Source organism: Panthera tigris, chromosome B4, assembly GCF_018350195.1.
Source record: "Panthera tigris isolate Pti1 chromosome B4, P.tigris_Pti1_mat1.1, whole genome shotgun sequence".
Lineage (NCBI taxonomy): Eukaryota > Metazoa > Chordata > Mammalia > Carnivora > Felidae > Panthera > Panthera tigris.
The window spans coordinates 38529313-38546034 of NC_056666.1; the positions used below are offsets into that span (position 1 = coordinate 38529313).

Sequence of the window (16722 nt, forward strand, 5' to 3'; positions counted from 1 at the left end):
TAAAAGCCTTGCTGGAGAGGACACAGCATAAAGATGGAAAGAGCTTGAGTGTTTGATGACATCTTGAGTGGCAGAATTAAACAACCCTGGACCTGCTTATGCTGGACTTCTTATGCAAAATAATAAACATTCTCTGATTTAAGACATTTTTGGTTGGGTATCTGTTACTAGCATGTGAAAGCATCCTGATGAATGTAACAGGCATTTTTTTTTTCCATTTCCTTCAGTATTATTTCCTAATTTTTGCCACAGACACGTCTTACATTTTTGTGAATAAAACATTTTAAAAATTATATTTCTTATTATCTGCTACTGATGATGAGGTAGGCTACTGATTTGTTTGTTGGTCTTATATCCAGCCTTCGTGATCACTTTTATTAATTCCCAAAAGTTTGTCTAGAAAATCTCATACTATCATATCATCTGCAAGTAGGGACAGTTTTCCTTTTGCTTTTAAATTCTTGTGTCTATTACTTATTTTCTTTATCTTATTGTATTACTTAGGCTATCAGTAAAGTATTGAGAAGGAGCAGTTACAGTAAGCAGTCCTGGCTCCTCTTGACTCTGATAGGAATCCTTATGAAGTTTTATATCTTAGGTCTCAGTGTGGCATGACTCCAGGGGACTCCATCACGTTACTCTGCCATTATGTGTGATTTTGTGATACATTTTTATAAATATTCCTCATTTGGCTAAGTTATTCCTTTTTGTATCAGTTTGCATTAGGCTTGGCTGCAAGTAACACAAGTCTAAATAGCAGTGGATTAAACAAGATAGAAATGTATTTCTCACATTCAAGGTGTCCAGAGGTAGTCCATTCAAATGGCACACAGCGAGCGCATCGCAGTCTGAGAGATTCTGGTTTCTACTTTCACATTCCACCATCTTCATGGGAAAGGTGGAAAAGCTTTTCCCAATAGGTGAAGAAAAAGCATTTAATAGAATTTATCACAGACATGGGGCACCTGTGTAGCTCAGTCAATTAAGCGTCTGACTTCAGCCAGGTCATGATCTCATGGTTTGTGAGTTCGAGCCCCGTGTCAGGCTCTGTGCTGACAGCTCAGAGCCTGGATCCTGCTTTGGATTCTGTGTCTTGCCCTCTTTCTGCTCTTCCCCTGCTCATGCTCTGTCTCTCTCTCCTTCAAAATTAAACAAACATTTAAAAAATTAAAAAAAAAGAATTTGTCACAGACTTGTGATTTTTTTTTAAACCTTAACAAACTAGGACTAGAACATATGGCCAAGGTTGTTGACTTCATCCAGTATTTATTCTCCCCTTCTCCCATTGTAAAAATAAACTTCAACCTTTTCATCTGAATTTTCAAGTTTATTTGCATACATTTATCTATTTTCTCCCCATGGTTTGTTTACTCCATATCTTAATGTGGTATGCGTATGTTCTTTTTTTGTTCTTTTCTGTTGTACTTCTCAATATTGTTTATTTATGCCTTTTTTTCTTGGGTAGCCTTGCTAAATATTTTTCTTTTATTCAAAAAATCCAATCTTACTCATCGATCTTTTGATACAGTTTGTTTTCTAATTTATTGATCTCTCTTTTAGCTTTATTATCTCCTTCCTTCTGGTGTTTCTAGGCTTTTTCTGAGTTGAATTGATTGTACATTCATGTAATTTTCATCTTTCTTTTTATAAATTAATTGTAGGTTCTAATTGTACCTTTTTTTTTACATAGCCCTGATGAAAAGTTCAGAATCAGAATAAAGAATATCACACAAAACAATTCATGAAAATTAAATACAAATCCCTTAATGATTATGAAACAAAAGGATCTAGGCAATGGGTTTGAAGGGACTGAATATGTACCATTATGTAGCTCTATGTACAAAATTATACCTTTTAATTTCACTCTAGCTGCATCTTACGTTTATATGTGACCCTTTCATTTTTATTTAGTTTAAAATATTTTAGACTTTCCACTGTGATTTCCTCTTGAACCCAAAAACTATTTAGGAGAGCATTTTTAAGCTCCCAAACATGTTTGTTCCTTTGTTTGTTTTTAACTTAAAAAGAAAAAAACAAACCCTGGGGGGATTCCTAGGGAGTTCAGTCAGCTAAGCATCTGACTCTTGATCTCAGCTCAGGTCATGATCTCAGGGTTTGTGCGTTGAAGCTCCTCATTGGGCTCTGCTGATGGTGCAGAGCCTGTTTGGGGTTCTGTCTCTCCTTCTCTCTGCTCCTCCCCTGCTTGTGTTCTCTCTTTCTCTCTCTCTCTCTCTCTCTCTCTCTCTCTCTCTCTCTCTCTCTCTCTAAATAAACTCAAAAAAATCAAAAAAACAAAAAACAAAAAAGAACAAAACACCTGGGCACCTGGGTGGCTCAGTCAGTTAAGTGGCCAGCTTCAGCTCAAGTCATAATCTTCCGTTTCGCGGATTTGACCCCTGCGTCAGACTCTGTTCTGACAGCTCAGAGCCTGGAGCCTGCTTTGGATTCTAGGTCTCCCTCTCTGCCCCCCGCCCCCTGCTCTCACGCTTTGTCTCTCTCTCTCTCAAAAATAAATAATTAAAAAAAAACAAAAACAAAAACAAAACCTCCCCTCTGGCTTATAGGTGTCTAACTTAATCAAACAGTGATCAGAAAATATGTATAATTCATTTGTAAGTAGTGTGAATTATTATTATCCTTCTTTTGTCTTTTTTAAATTTGCTTTTTCCTTTTCTATGTGCTTTTAGATTGATAGCTTTTACCACTACTTTTTCTTCTGCTTATGGTATGCATTTCTATCCTTTAAAATATTATACTTATCCTTAAACAGTCAACAATAATATACTTTTTAAAAAAAATAACAAATCTCAAGGGTGCCTGGGTGACTCAGTCAGTTGAGCGTCCAACTTTGGCTCAGGTCATGATCTCACGGTTTGTGAGTTCAAACCCTGTGTCGGGCTCTGTGCTGACAGCTCAGAGCCTGGAGCCTGCTTCCGATTCTGTGTCTCCCTCTATCTCTCTGCCCCTCGCCTGCTTGTGCTCTATCGCTTTCCCTCTCTCAAAAATAAATAAACATGAAAAAAAAATTTAATTAACAAATCTAAACTTTTTCAATATTTTTAAACTTTTTTCAATATTTTTATTCTCGTTCTGATAATACATAAAATTCATCTATAAAACTTCTTCCTCTTCCATTTTATTATTCTCTTGAACTCTACTTTCACTGCTTTATAAATAAAAAGTATTAATTTTATTGTCAGTAATTCACTATATTTAGTGACATATTTAATTAATTTCTGTATACTCGATTATTTTTCCATTTTCTTGTCAAACTATAACTTATAATAAGTTCTGCTAGTGAGGATTAGTTGGTGGCAAGATTTTAGCCTTTTCATTTCTGAAATGTTTCTATTTTATACTGTATTTTTAAAATTTTATACTGCATTTTGACTCGGTTAGCTGAATATAAATTTCCCTTAGCACTTTGAAGATACGATTCCTATATTTCTTGGCTTCTATTGCTACGGGTGGAAAGTTGAAGGCACAACTTCAGTCTAATTGTTAATCTTTCACAAGTAATCTATTTTTTCTTCTCTGGTAACTTTAAAGATTTTTCTTTTATTGAATTCGTTACACAGTTTCACTGTGATATAGATGTATCTTTATCCTGCTAGATACCCAAAGTGCACTTTTGATTTGAATTCTCATGCTTTCCTTTAATTCTGGAAAATTCTGAGCTACTCTCTTTCAAAAAATGGCTTCTCCATCACTCCTTCAAGTTTTCCTTTTGCTGGTACTCAAATTAGAGATGTGTGTTGCAACCTCTCATTTAATCTTCCATTCCTTTAACTATTCTCTTTAAAATTTTGTATTTCTTTGTTTTATTGTACTAAATCTGGGTGAATTTGTCAGCACTATCTTCTCATTTACTAATGATCTCTTAAACTGTGCCCAAAGGATTTATCCTGCCTATTCAGTTTCTTATTCCATTCAATAATATATTTTTAGGTTCCAAGATTTTCAGCAGATCATTTTTGCATACCTACATGTGGTGATTTGCAAAATGGCCTCAAATTCATCCCATTCCTACATGCATGTCCCTTTGCAATGTGACTTTGAGGTTCTCCTCATGAAAAAGTGGATTCTCTTTCTCCATCCTTGAATCTGGGATTAGCTCTGTGACTCTCTTTGACCAGGGGACATTGGCAAATATAATTCAAACAAGGGCTTGAGAAGAGCTTGTACACTGGAGCTTGTCCTTTTTTCTGGCTGCAGGAAAATGCTATCTCCGTGCGCAGAAGCCAGGACTGGCTTCCTAAAAGATGAGAAAGCACAGTAAGAGGCCACCTAGCTGTCCCAGTGATTCCAGCTGAGGCCCCAAGTGTGCAAATAAGGCCATCCTGGACCATGCAGCTCCAGCTAAGCCAGTTCAGATCAGAACTGCCTACTCAACACAAAACCGTAAGATACAACACAGCTTTGATTTTTGAGCCACTGAGTTTTGGGGCGGTTTGTGATGTAACCAAAGGTTATTGATACTAAATCTATCTAGTTCAATTTCTCCCTGTTATCTGTCACAACTTTTGCTCGTTGTAAATGTATCTAATTTCTTTTTAATATCTTTAATCATCTTACGTGAGTTCTTGTCAAATTGCTTCATAAATTGTTTTTTTCACTGGAGTTACGGATTGATTTTGTTGATTGTCTCATTTCTACATACATTCTGGAAAGTTTGCAGACTCATTTTGCATGAGAGGATTTCTGTTTTGTTTGTTTTGATCTCTCTTGCACCCAATTGAGAAGTTTTGTGGATGCTTTCACCCAGGACCCTGCACTCTCGGTCCTTCACCAGTTTATAGTGATGTCGAGGGGCTCCCGCCCCACAGTGACAATGAGAGTATTACAGAGTCCGTCGCAGAACCTGGATCAGTTCCTAGTTAGGAGGTTGGGTCTTAGATCTTCCTTCCCTGGCCCCAGATCTTCTGAGAGAGTCAGACCCTGTCTCCAGGGAGTTAGCCTGCTACTATCATCTTGTGCATAGAGGCTCAGTCCTGGTTGCCCCCAAAGGAGTTAGGCTTCTTCCTGCTGCTGTCTGATTTGGACTTGGAGCCCCACAAGCCCATGGCTCCATCCACTCTCACTGCTCTGCAGTGATCCAGAAAGATATTGTTTTCTCGTATTTGAGTTTGGCTACATCTTATTATGTTTGCTTTTCTTTTTACACCTGCCGTTTATTGCTTTATGCTTAGAGAGCAGGGAAATATAAAATTAAGGAAAGCCAAATTAACAGGATATCCATTTCAGACAAGTTTCTCCCTAAAAATTGAAACATAAACTCCTTAGGCTGCCTTTCAACATCTTTTGCAATTCAGGTCCACCCCACTTCCACTGCCAGGCGTCCCACACTCCATTGACATGGGGTTTCCTGCTGTTCCCTGAACATTCATGCTCCTGTGCCTTTACACCTCTGTTCCTTCTGTCAGCATGGCCCTCCTGCCACACCTTTAACTTTAAGACCTTGATCAAAACTCATTTCAACTGGGAAGCTGGCTCCAGATCCTACAGGCTAAGCTATTTCTATTTCCTCTCTGCACAATGCACTCAATACATATAAACTGAATGAATGAATGGATGAATCATATGATAAGCAAGATTGAGTGAACACACAAGACATGTGACTTACTGCCATATTGCTACCTCTGTGGTCAGTTGTTGTTTATCTAAGTGTCTGCTCTGAGCGACTGTGTAAGTAGGGGGAAAGCAGTGGACACAGTTTTTCCATGAAGGTTGTCTTGTATCATGGCCATTAAGTTAATTCTGCATGAAGCCAGTCAAGATAGCCTAATATACTTTTGTAAAAGTGTGGCCTTTACAACTATTAAGGCAAGACGATTAGGGACAAACCGTCTCATTTCCTTCCTCAATTTCACAGCATTCTTTTTTTTTTTTTTAACGTTTATTTATTTTTGAGACAGAGAGAGACAGAGCATGAATGGGGGAGGGGCAGAGAGAGGGAGACACAGAATCTGAAACAGGCTCCAGGCTCTGAGCCATCAGCCCAGAGCCCTACGCGGGGCTCGAACTCACGGACCGCGAGATCGTGACCTGAGCTGAAGTCGGACGCTTAATCGACTGAGCCACCCAGACGCCCCAACACAGCATTCTTTTAAAAAGAGAAGAGATGTTAGCATGAGCGCTGGGTTGGTTTTTTTTTTTTTTTTTTTTTTTTTTTCCATTTCAGGAATGTTAAAAATATGATGGAAAAAAGCTTAATTACTTCAAGGTCTAGTATGTTTAAATGCTTTAACATCTATAAAAGCCCAATTGTATCTTTCTGTTCATTATGATTCTATCTCAGGAGAAGGGTTACATTTTTTTGGTCCCTTTTTGACAAGGAGAAGATAATTTATCAAGGAAAATGGCACCAAATGGCATGTTTTTTGAGCAAAAATATTTACTTAATTGTCCAACTTTTCTGGACTCCTTCAGGATACTATTTCTTCCTCAGGAACAGAATGAAGGCTCTGTGACACGGAAAAAACAAAAAACAGTTTCAGTCTGGGTGCGGGATACTTGTGCTTTCTTTTCCTCCAGCTCAGTTGCTCGGCTATGGCAAAAACAGAAATTCAACTGAGTAGCATTTTTGTTCTAAAAACATCTAAAATTCATCTTGATTCCGTATCTCTTCTGGGGAGAGAAACTAAATCCATTCTAACAAGTAATTAAGCAAACAAACAAAAACTCCCCTAAAACCACAGTCCCCTCTGGCACCTGTCTACACCTGCTTCCTGCCTGCACCTCCGCCCCTGGAGCTTCTTTGGGAGCCACCTCCTTCTGCACGCGCCATCTCTCACCTGGCCCACTGTCACGGAGGGCTCACTCCGGGACACAGGGCTGAGTCACACCAAAGCTGCATGCGGGAACTGTGGGTAAGACAGCTGAGAACGAGAAGTGGTCGTCCCATGTCACGTTACAACTTTATTCCTGATTCCATTAGTCGTCCCAGCTTCCTGAGAACTCCAGATGAAATTTATTCGAGATTTCATATCCCTGGTAATTCGGGGGGGGGGGGGAAGCCTAAAATTTTTCTCCAAATCTCTATTTCCCAGCACATTCTTAATTCAGGCTCAAGGCTTTATTCATTCAATTTCACTTAACAAAAAGGCATTAACTACTTCCTCTGCTCTGTGCTGTATTTCCTATAGATATTGACTTTGAATTCATGGTAAGCCCTCAGAAAGGATTTAGAGTTTGGACAATTTAGAATTTTTTTTTAAAACATTTTATTTTTAAGTAGTCTCTACACCCAACACCGAGCTGAAACCCACCATCCCGAGATCAAGAGTCATGTTCCGCTGACTGAGCCAGCCAGGTGCCCCTAAACAATTTAGAATTCTGAATCAACTTCACCATCTACAAAAAGGATCCAAAGTTAATAAATTGTCTTTTCTACTTGTACAACCAACTATCTCACTGTACTTGAGCAATTATGGCATATCCCAGAGAAGGAGATAAGGGAGAGGGACGTGGGGAATTTTTTATTTACAGAAAAAGTATCTAGGGGTATCTTTTGGCTCATTGTCTTAATTTTTTATGCTAAGTATCTGTATGAATTTTTGCAAAGGAGAACAAGATTCACGATAGAGGTAAGTCAAACCATTATACTGTACACCTTAAACTTATCCAGGGATGCATGTCAATTATATCTCAATAGAATGGAAAAAAATAAAAGAACAAAAATTACAGAAAGAAGTACTGCTGAAGGAAAGGGTATCAGCCACAGTTCTTAGACATGTCATTGTGGTACATTTAGTTTCATCTCATTTCAAGTCCTGTATATGAGCACCTGCTAGGTGCTAGGCACTGCATTAATGTCGAGAGTAAGTTCTATTTCTGCCCAATAGAGATATAATGCAAGCTACACGTGTAATTTTAAAGTTGCTATAAGCCACGTTAAAACCATTACAAGGACATAGGTGAATGTGGTCTGGTCTGACCGACCTTCAGTCTCACCCTACCATTCCCACCCTCTGCCCCAGAACTTCAGCCTCCCAGGGCCACTAAGTTCCTCCTACAAGCCCGTCTGTTCCTCCTTGGGCCTTCCACTAGTTCCTGCCTCTGCCTGGTGGCTCCTCCCATGTTGTTGCCCCGAATTCTTGTCATCTGGTAGAGTAATGCAGTGATGGCTGATAGGAGCCTGGTGTCGATGCAGCCCTGGTCACGATGAAGGAGGGAACACTACTTTCATCCAGTCATAAAGAATGGAATCCAAATGGTGGAACTTTGGACTCCATGACAACAGGCTTTCATCTGGGAATGTGTAGACTGTTTTCACCGAGGAACTTGAAGCTAACAGGGTGGGTGACACCATAAACCCATTCTACCCTCTATCTGCTAAGCCATGTACCCTGGCACAGAGCTGCCATCTTCTCGAAGGAAAGAATGATTTTTCTAACTTCTACAAAGCCACTGTATTGGCCAGTGGCAGCTCTGTGCTGCAGGTGGAGGAGGAAAGAGCCCTCACCAGCCCCTCTTAAAATGTATCTTGCAAGTGGCTCCCTACGTTGTTCTATGTAGTCTGGGATACACATATTTGTGTATTTGTGATAATTCTTACATCTCAGCTATAAGATTCACACGAGGAGAGACAGAAAAAGAACAGAAATATCAATCATTTCACTAAATCTTATTTTGGGCCCAACATGAATCATCTGCCCTCAAGACTCTGGTTCCCTGACATTCAGATGGAGTTTTCCATGACAGCAGGAGGCATGGGCTTCTGTCTCCTACTTTCTCAGAAATGAGCCTTAACTAAGAATTAGGGGAGAGCAGAGTCACATCCAGATGTAAGGGGCCTTCTGGAGAAAAGTCTGAGACATGGGTATTGGAGATCACTATTGTGGTGGTGTAAAACCTCCTTTACAATATCACCCGCACTCCAGAAATCCACACCATTCGTTTAAAAAAAAATCCTGCTCACTGAAGCTACATTAGAACATTTCTAAAGAGATCCCTTAACCTTCTCCCTTCCTTTCTTCCTCCTTCCCATATGCCAATAATCAACCATTAACAAAATGTTCTTATGCCTACTATGTGCCAGTGGTGACAAAGGAAGACACAGCCAGTTTCTGGTCACATGGAGCTTAACACAAGCTTGTTTCCAAGTTGGTTTCTCCAAACAGAACATTTTAGGTCTGAGGTGGTCTCTGGGAATTCGATGATGTTCACATCTCCAGAACCCCTGGTTCCCCCTTCATGTTCTGTGAGATTGAGATTGAGTTAGAAGTCACTGATTGTATGCTGAGGAGAAAAAAATTCCTCACCTGCACCCAAAGAAATGAAGCTGTGCCTTTCCTGTATACTCTTACCACCTGGCAAGTACATTCAGACTTTCCAAACACCAAATCAAAGACACTGACCTCCAGAGAGGACCGCAGCTCCACACTTATCAAACTTCCTCTTCTCCATGCCTCAGTTATTAAGCACACCATTTAGGTTTTCTTAACTCACTCTCTTCAAAGATTGCATGCTATCTGTTTAAATATATATGTTTCATGTTTGTTTACCATCATGTATGTGCTGAACATCTGTACTAATTTTGCAATGAGTTTCTGTAAACAACAAAAGTGATAAAACATCGTCCCTGCCATTTTTGAACTCATGGGCCAGTGGGAAGACAGAAAGTAAGGCCATGGTAAGTCCTGTAGAAAGACAGCAAACCTAGCCACTAACTTTAACTGGTGAAGCTGGGAAGGCTTCATGGAGGAACTGATTTTTGAACTGAATCTTAGAGAATGAGAGTGAATTATCCAGGTAGAGAAATAAAGGGAAGACAACTCTAGGGAGGGGGAACAGAGTGTGCAAAGTGCCAAGGAAGGTGTATTCTATACAGAGATGGACACCGTTCCCCCAGCACAGCTCGTTTCTATTTGAAAACCTGGGAATTAAAGGGACCAGCTATCTGTACCCCTCTGCCACACCCAACATTCAATCCTAATCACAGGTGTGGGATAGCCGCTATAGACACTCCACCCAGAAAGGGGGAAAACAGGAGGCAAATAGGAGTGCAGGGTCTAAAGTAATTCTGTGGCAGGGCACATGTGGCCAGTCCTCTCATGAGAGATAAAGCCCTGGGAATTATTCTCTGTGGCTCTTGGCTCTGCCCTCTGTCACATTCTTCCTTTTCTGTAAAAGGTAGCCCATATTTGCTACTGAGTTTTCTCGGCCCTATAGAAGTTTGGAGATCCAAAGACTTTTTTTTTTTTTTTTGGTACTTTTCTTTCTCTCTTTTAGTCCAAACTGGTGATGTTTCTGTTTTTACAATTCTCTTTAAATCTTTGGGAGCCTCCTGTGAATCTTACTGTGGTTCATGCAATTAGGGGAAGGAAAAAGGCCACATTCACAAATCTTTTCATGATAAACCATTCTGTACCTCGGGCTTCTGCTGAGGCTGCCAAGGGTCCTTAAAAGTCCTGTGTTTTTGTTTGTTTTTGGTTTTGCCCAAATAGTTTCCTTAGTTTAAATCTTTCCAAGGTCTTCACAAAGGACTTTATCACCACCATCTCAGTTTCATCTTTCCAACGTGTTATTCTGAGTATTCCCTGAATTGTATTTTTGTCTAGAAGCCATTCTTAGTTTAACGTTGCTTTTCAGCTCGAAGAGGCAGGGGATAGTCCAACAATGCAGATTCGCCTCCTTTATATTTAACTTTATTTCCCTCCTTGAGCTTATCCCTCTCCTGTCAGATTTTAATACAAGCCGCAGGAAGAAGCCAGGGAAACCTTGAATGGTGTCCGGAAATATCCTCGGCCAGGCCACCCAGTTCTTGAGGTACCTTTTCTATTTTCCACATCACTGCAGGCAGGAGTGTGGTTAACCTTTCTGCCACTGCAAAAGAGGGATCCTTTTCTCTCTAATTTCCGGTTACCTTTGCCTCATTTTTCCTTAATCTTTGATGCTTTCTGGAAGGATATCAGGCTTCTGCTAACAGTGTTTTGGAGATCTTTTGGATTTTTACCAGTACCCTCATCAAGGTCTTTCCAGCTTCTGTCCTCCACTCTCCCAAAGCCACTCTCATAGTTTCTACTTTTTTTTTAAATTACAGCAGTGTTTCACTCCTCTCTCACCTTCTGCTCTCCTACTTTGAGCCCCCTTGCCCATTTACACCTCCAGCCACTGCCCATCAAGCCTGCTTCTGGTCCCCTTCCATGCAGGGGAGGCAGACAGTTTTCTTCCAGAATGCCTGCCCCTTGGGGCAGTCCTGGGAAAGAATTCTCACATATCGGCCCAGAGATCAATTCCTCCGAGGAGCTTCTCTTGGGGAAGGTCTGGAAGATGAGGTGAGTGAAAGACTTTATTTGATGTCATCCTTCAAAAACCAACCAACCAACCAACCAAACCCTTTCCAGGATACCAAATGTTTCATCTGGCGAAAAGTGTCATAATTATATGGGAAACATTTTAAATGTTCTACGGGCAAAACCCAGAAAGTGAATCTGTTTCTAACATTTTAGGAGAGAGAATGAAAAAATGTCAGATTAAATGTACATCAGGTTAATATGGGTTATGAATGCTTTACTTTTATTTTTGAAGAGCACTGGCCATGGAAGGAGTGCGTGGCCGAGTGGGAAAGACTGCTGGCTGAGGCCTCCTGCGAACATGGCTTAGTCTCTTAATTCCGCCAGCCCCAGTATTTCCATTTCTGAGGTGGAATTCTAATCACAGTTACCTCACAAGGTTGATGTCAGGAGTAGAAGACACATAATGTATGAGCAATACACATATGCATAAGCCAAGCAGAACATCTAGCAGATGTTTAGTAAACCACTCTGGACCCACCAGTGTGGAAAACCACAGAAACGACTCCTTGTCGTCTCTCTGAAGGCTGTGCTGGTCTTTCCTGAGGTGTTTAGAATCAGGAATGTAGGCTCCCGCTCCCTGGGAGGTGGGGGGTACAGGAAGGGAAGCTTCCCTCGTGCCCTTTTAGGAATTAGGTTCTCTCCCACACTATAACAAAATCTCAAATTTAGGACCATGGAATGTGAAATCTCCAGGGACCACATTAAATCTGTTCCCAACAGACTATGTCAGGGAAGAAACAAGACCAGTTTAATTTAATTTAATTTCTGCCTCAAATCCACCCTTGACCTCATCTCTCTGGGTCTGTCTCCTCTCTGGGCCCAATCTCCCTCGTCGTGCTTCCCAGGAGAACCCTTCCACACTTCCCTCCAGCAGCCCTGGGCAGTAGGATGTCACTGTGGAGCCCCCTGGGAAGAGCAGGGAAGCGGAAAAAGGAGAGAATATGGAGGTGAAAATGAGATCTGAAGGAGAAGGAATGTTGGGGAATGGAGAGGAAAGTTTGAAATCGCTGGGAACATGCCTGGGGGAGGAAAGTAAGGGGGGGAGGCAGCAAAAGCAGAGACACGCAGAGGGTGTTAGACACACTTCTGGGTGTGGAGGGAGTTAATTACACTTGCTAGAATTCTGAAAGGTTTCCTCTCCTTGCCTTTCCCACACCTTCCTCTCTAGGTGATTCTACCTTTTTATTTTATTATTTTTTTAATGTTTTAAATGTTTATTTACTTCCAAGAGAGAGAGAGAGCATGAGCAGGGGAGGGGCAGAGGGAGAGAGAGACACAGAATCCGTAGCAGGCTCCAGGCTGTGAGCTGTCAGCACAGAGCCCGATACGGGACTCCAACCCACAAGCTGTGAGATCATGACCTGAGCTGAAGTCAGACACTTAACCGACTGAGCCACCCAGGCGCCCCTGATTCCACCTTTGTAGATAGTCTGCCTTCTTTGCTCCCTCTGGCATAGCTCAGACCAGGTGGCCTGTTGCTTCAGAGATGACAAGGCCTCCTAACCAGCTGGTCCTCACCCCACGTCCTGCCCCCCAGTCTCCTCATCTCATAACCCAGTAATTTCCCTTTCACCTGATCTTGTTCCTGACCCACCCCAAGCTTCAAGCACTTATGATGGCACCAGTTTGTCTCTGACGCTGGGAAGAGAGCAGCTTAAGGACAGAGACCTTACCTTATTAGCATCTAGAACAGCTTGCATGGTTTCTGGAAGGTAGCACAGGAAGGGTTCCATCATGGTGACTGAGTAAAAAGATGGATGGATGAATACCCACCTGGTGGAGAAGAAGAGAGAGTCTGGAGGATCCAGGGAAGGAACGAGACTTGGTGAGGAAGAAGAGTATGAAAACTCAATAAGTGTGTGGGTAAAAGGAACACATTTATTTTTGTTGGGGGTGATGAGTTCTGTTTTGGGAGACTGCCACATTCAAGCAGCACACTGAGTTCTTTCTGCTGTGACTGAAGGAAGAATAGGTATGGGAAGGGGATAGGTCCCAGACCCTATAAACAGCACCCTTCAGGATTCATCTGCCTCCCCATCCAAGGCCTCCCTCCCTGGGCCCACAGATGTGTAACTTCCTTCCCTTGATACTAACTCTGTCCCTGTCACTCCCTTCACCGCCCCCCCCCACCCCGCCGCCAACCAGGGACAAGCTAGCCCAGACTTCTCTCTTGCTTCGTTGCCCCTGCTTTCTCCCTCCACTTCCACCCTGCCTTCTTCTTTCACAGGCTTGCCTCTCCTCGTCCCAGCTACCCTAGTTCATCCATTTTCTCATGTGCTAGGAGCTCCCGCTTGTCCAAACCTCCACCAAAAGCATGCTGCCTCCACTTTTCAGCTTCCTCACGCTACCAAAGACTCCCAAGTTCTGTTAAAACGATCAGAATATTTATGGACCATCATTTTTTAAAGCTTCCGAGGCACTAAATTGTACCTGCCCACGATACCACTTTGACTGAACTTTTCCAATGTTGCAAGGCAGGCCCTGTAGCTGAAGATTAATGTCTCTGCTGGTTGAGGGTCAGTTACTCCTGGGGTTTTACCAGTGTAGGCAGGGTGGAAAAGGAACAGAGAATCAGATCAAGGGACCCTGCTGCCCCTCCCAGGCTGCCTCCGATCCTCTCTCCTTTGGTGCAAATACTGTCCACAGAGCCAGAACACCACAGTTTATTTTTATCTGTTTATTTTGCAATTAACAAAGAGAAGGAGCCTCTTTTTGATGTGCTGGTTCAGGGGTTCAAAGCATCTAGCTCCCTTGACCCCTTTACCAGCCTCCGACGTCGCAGTACGGCTGCCCAACTGGGAAAGATTTATACTTATTTTTATATAATGGAAAACTCATTGCTGGACATCGAGTTACTCACTTTGATTTGTTTTCTTTGGAAGAAGCGGCCGGCGGCCGCGGCAGCGCCCCAAGCTGGGTCATTAACATGGCAGCAACAGCAACAAAGACCTTTACAGCCGCTCCCTGTAAACCGTGGATAAAGTTCAAGCATTTATTCTGTTTGAGGCCTCCCAGTGTCTATAAAAGCCCAGCACGATTATATGATCAGTGTCAAGACCCACTTTCCCCTCTTTGTGCTCCGGGATGCATTTCCTTGCCCTGTCCCTCCGCGATGCCATGCAGCTGCTCTGGCTTTAATAGCAACCCAAGGCACACACTATTGGAGTGTTCCTTGGGCTTTGTTTTAAACATGGTTTTTGCTTGTGTTAACTACCGCCTGGCTCTCTGACACCCGTGAATGGGGCTATGCGGGGCTGTCAATCAACAACAATAATAATGCCATCTGGGTTTGAATAATACTAATGAGAAGAAGAAGAAGAGGGATACTGTGTATTAACATAGCACCTTTGTCCCAGAAGCTCAGAGGGCGTTCAGGATAATAATTCATTCATGCTCTGAGCACTGCTTGGCGGTAGATATTATGATCCCACTGCGGGGGACTGAGACACAGAGAGGGCAAGTGGCTGGCCCCAAGGTCACACAGTAAGTCAGAGATGGCATAAAACTTAGCTGCTGCAAGTCTCCCAAAGCATCCACCCCGCAGGATCACACTGAACTCTAACTCTCTGTGCATCTGTTTTTAAAATCCAGACGTAAGAGGAGCCATAGGATCTTGTTGTTCCATACCTGATGGGATAGAAAAAAAGAAATGAAAAGAATGTTCTAGGATGGAGGAGAGACCTCAAAGATCCTCAGTGTTAATGGTGAGCCTATCCAAGCCAGGGGCAAAGGAAGAAAAAGAGGACGGTGAGATGCCAGTATATCACTCCTAGAAGTATCTGGGGGTTTCTAAAGGGACAGGAGGATAGTGAAATGGGTTAAAGCAGAATGGATAAAGAAAAAGGGGAGTCCCCCTGGAGGTGGGAAAACGAGCTAATCGCGGAACCAGAAAGCTCATGGAAGCCCAAATATGGAGCTGCAGTCATCCAGAAAGACTCCTGCTGAAGACATCATGAATTTCCGTTTAGTCTAAAGTCCCATCCTGCACTTTGCTGGAACCCTAGCTCTCCCTTCTCAACCCTTTTGGTCCACAGAAGTGTTCAACCTGATTGTTGCTTCGAATCAGTAGGATCTCCCCTAACTTCCCTGTGCCTCAGTTTCCACCTCTGTAAAACCAGTTAATAACATTATCTCATTGAGTTATTTAGCACGTTGCAGTAACTTTTGAATTGATTTCCCCAACTTCAACCCCTCCCTGGTATCTACCATTGGGTTGCTGTGAGGGTTGCATAAGCTACCTATATAAAATGCTAGTGGCACCTCATACAGGTTAGCTATTATTATCACAAGTAGTAATAGGACTGTTACTGTTGCCATCATCATCATCATCATCCTCTGGTTTGCTGGCCACCTACTCCTAGACATATAAGGAATAAAACAAGCACCGTGAAGGAAGAGTTCAGTCGTATAAAGACATAAAATTAAGCCACCCGAGCTCATCCCCTTTTCTATGCTTGTGTTGCTTTTAGGAACTGCCCCCTACAGACTAGCACTGTGTTATTCTCACTTGCTGCATGTGTCAATTCTGTCTCCTCCAATAGACTCAAAACAAATGCACAGTAGACATCCAGATGGCCAACAGACACATGAAAAGATGCTCAACATCACTGAGCATCAGAGACACGCAAATCAAAACCACAATGAGATATCACCTCACACCAGTCAGAATGGCTAGCATCAAAAAGGCAAGAAATGACAAGTGTCAGCGAAGGTGTGGAGAAAAGGGAACCCTTGTGCCCTGTTGGTGGGAATGCAAATTGGATCAGCTACTATGGAAAACAGTATGGATGGTCCTCCAAAAACTAAAAATAGAAATCCGATGATTTCCACTCCTGGGTATTTACCCAAAGGAAATGAAAATACTAGCTTGGAAAGATACATGCACCTGTATGTTCATGGCAGCATTATTTAAAACAGTCAAATATGGAGCACCTGGGTGGCTCAGTCGGTTGAGTGTCAAACTTTGGCTTTGGTCATGATCTTGTGGTTTGTGAGTTCAAGCCCCATATCAGATTTGCTGTTGTCAGGGCAGAGCCCACTTTGGACCATCTGCCCCCCTCTCTCTACCCCTTCCCTGTTTGCACTCTCTCTCAAAAATAAATAAAAATTTTAAGAAATAAATAAAATAGTAAAAATATAAAAGCAAACTAAATGCCCATCGAAAGATGAATGGGTAGAGAAGGCATGGTATGTATATATACAATAAATATTACTCAGTCACAAAAAAGATTAAGATCTTGCCATTTGTGACAACATGGATGGATCTCGAGGGTATTATGCTAAGTGAAATAAGTCAGAGAAGGACAAATACCATACGATTTCACTTACATGTGGATTTTTTTTAAGTACAAAGAAACAAACAATAAAACAGAAACAGACCCATAAATACAGACAACTTGTGGTTGCCAGAGGACAGAGTGGT

General features: G+C 42.1%; 1 long non-coding RNA gene across 1 annotated transcript; it reads right to left on the minus strand.

The window, feature by feature from the left end:
* Positions 1–6374: 6374 nt before the first annotated feature.
* Positions 6375–8168, minus strand: LOC122240582. Its single transcript, XR_006220370.1, has 3 exons — positions 8016–8168; positions 6795–6990; positions 6375–6464 (listed from the first exon to the last, which is right to left on the minus strand). It is a non-coding gene; the product is annotated as an uncharacterized LOC122240582 (long non-coding RNA).
* Between the last annotated feature and the right edge of the window lie 8554 nt (positions 8169–16722).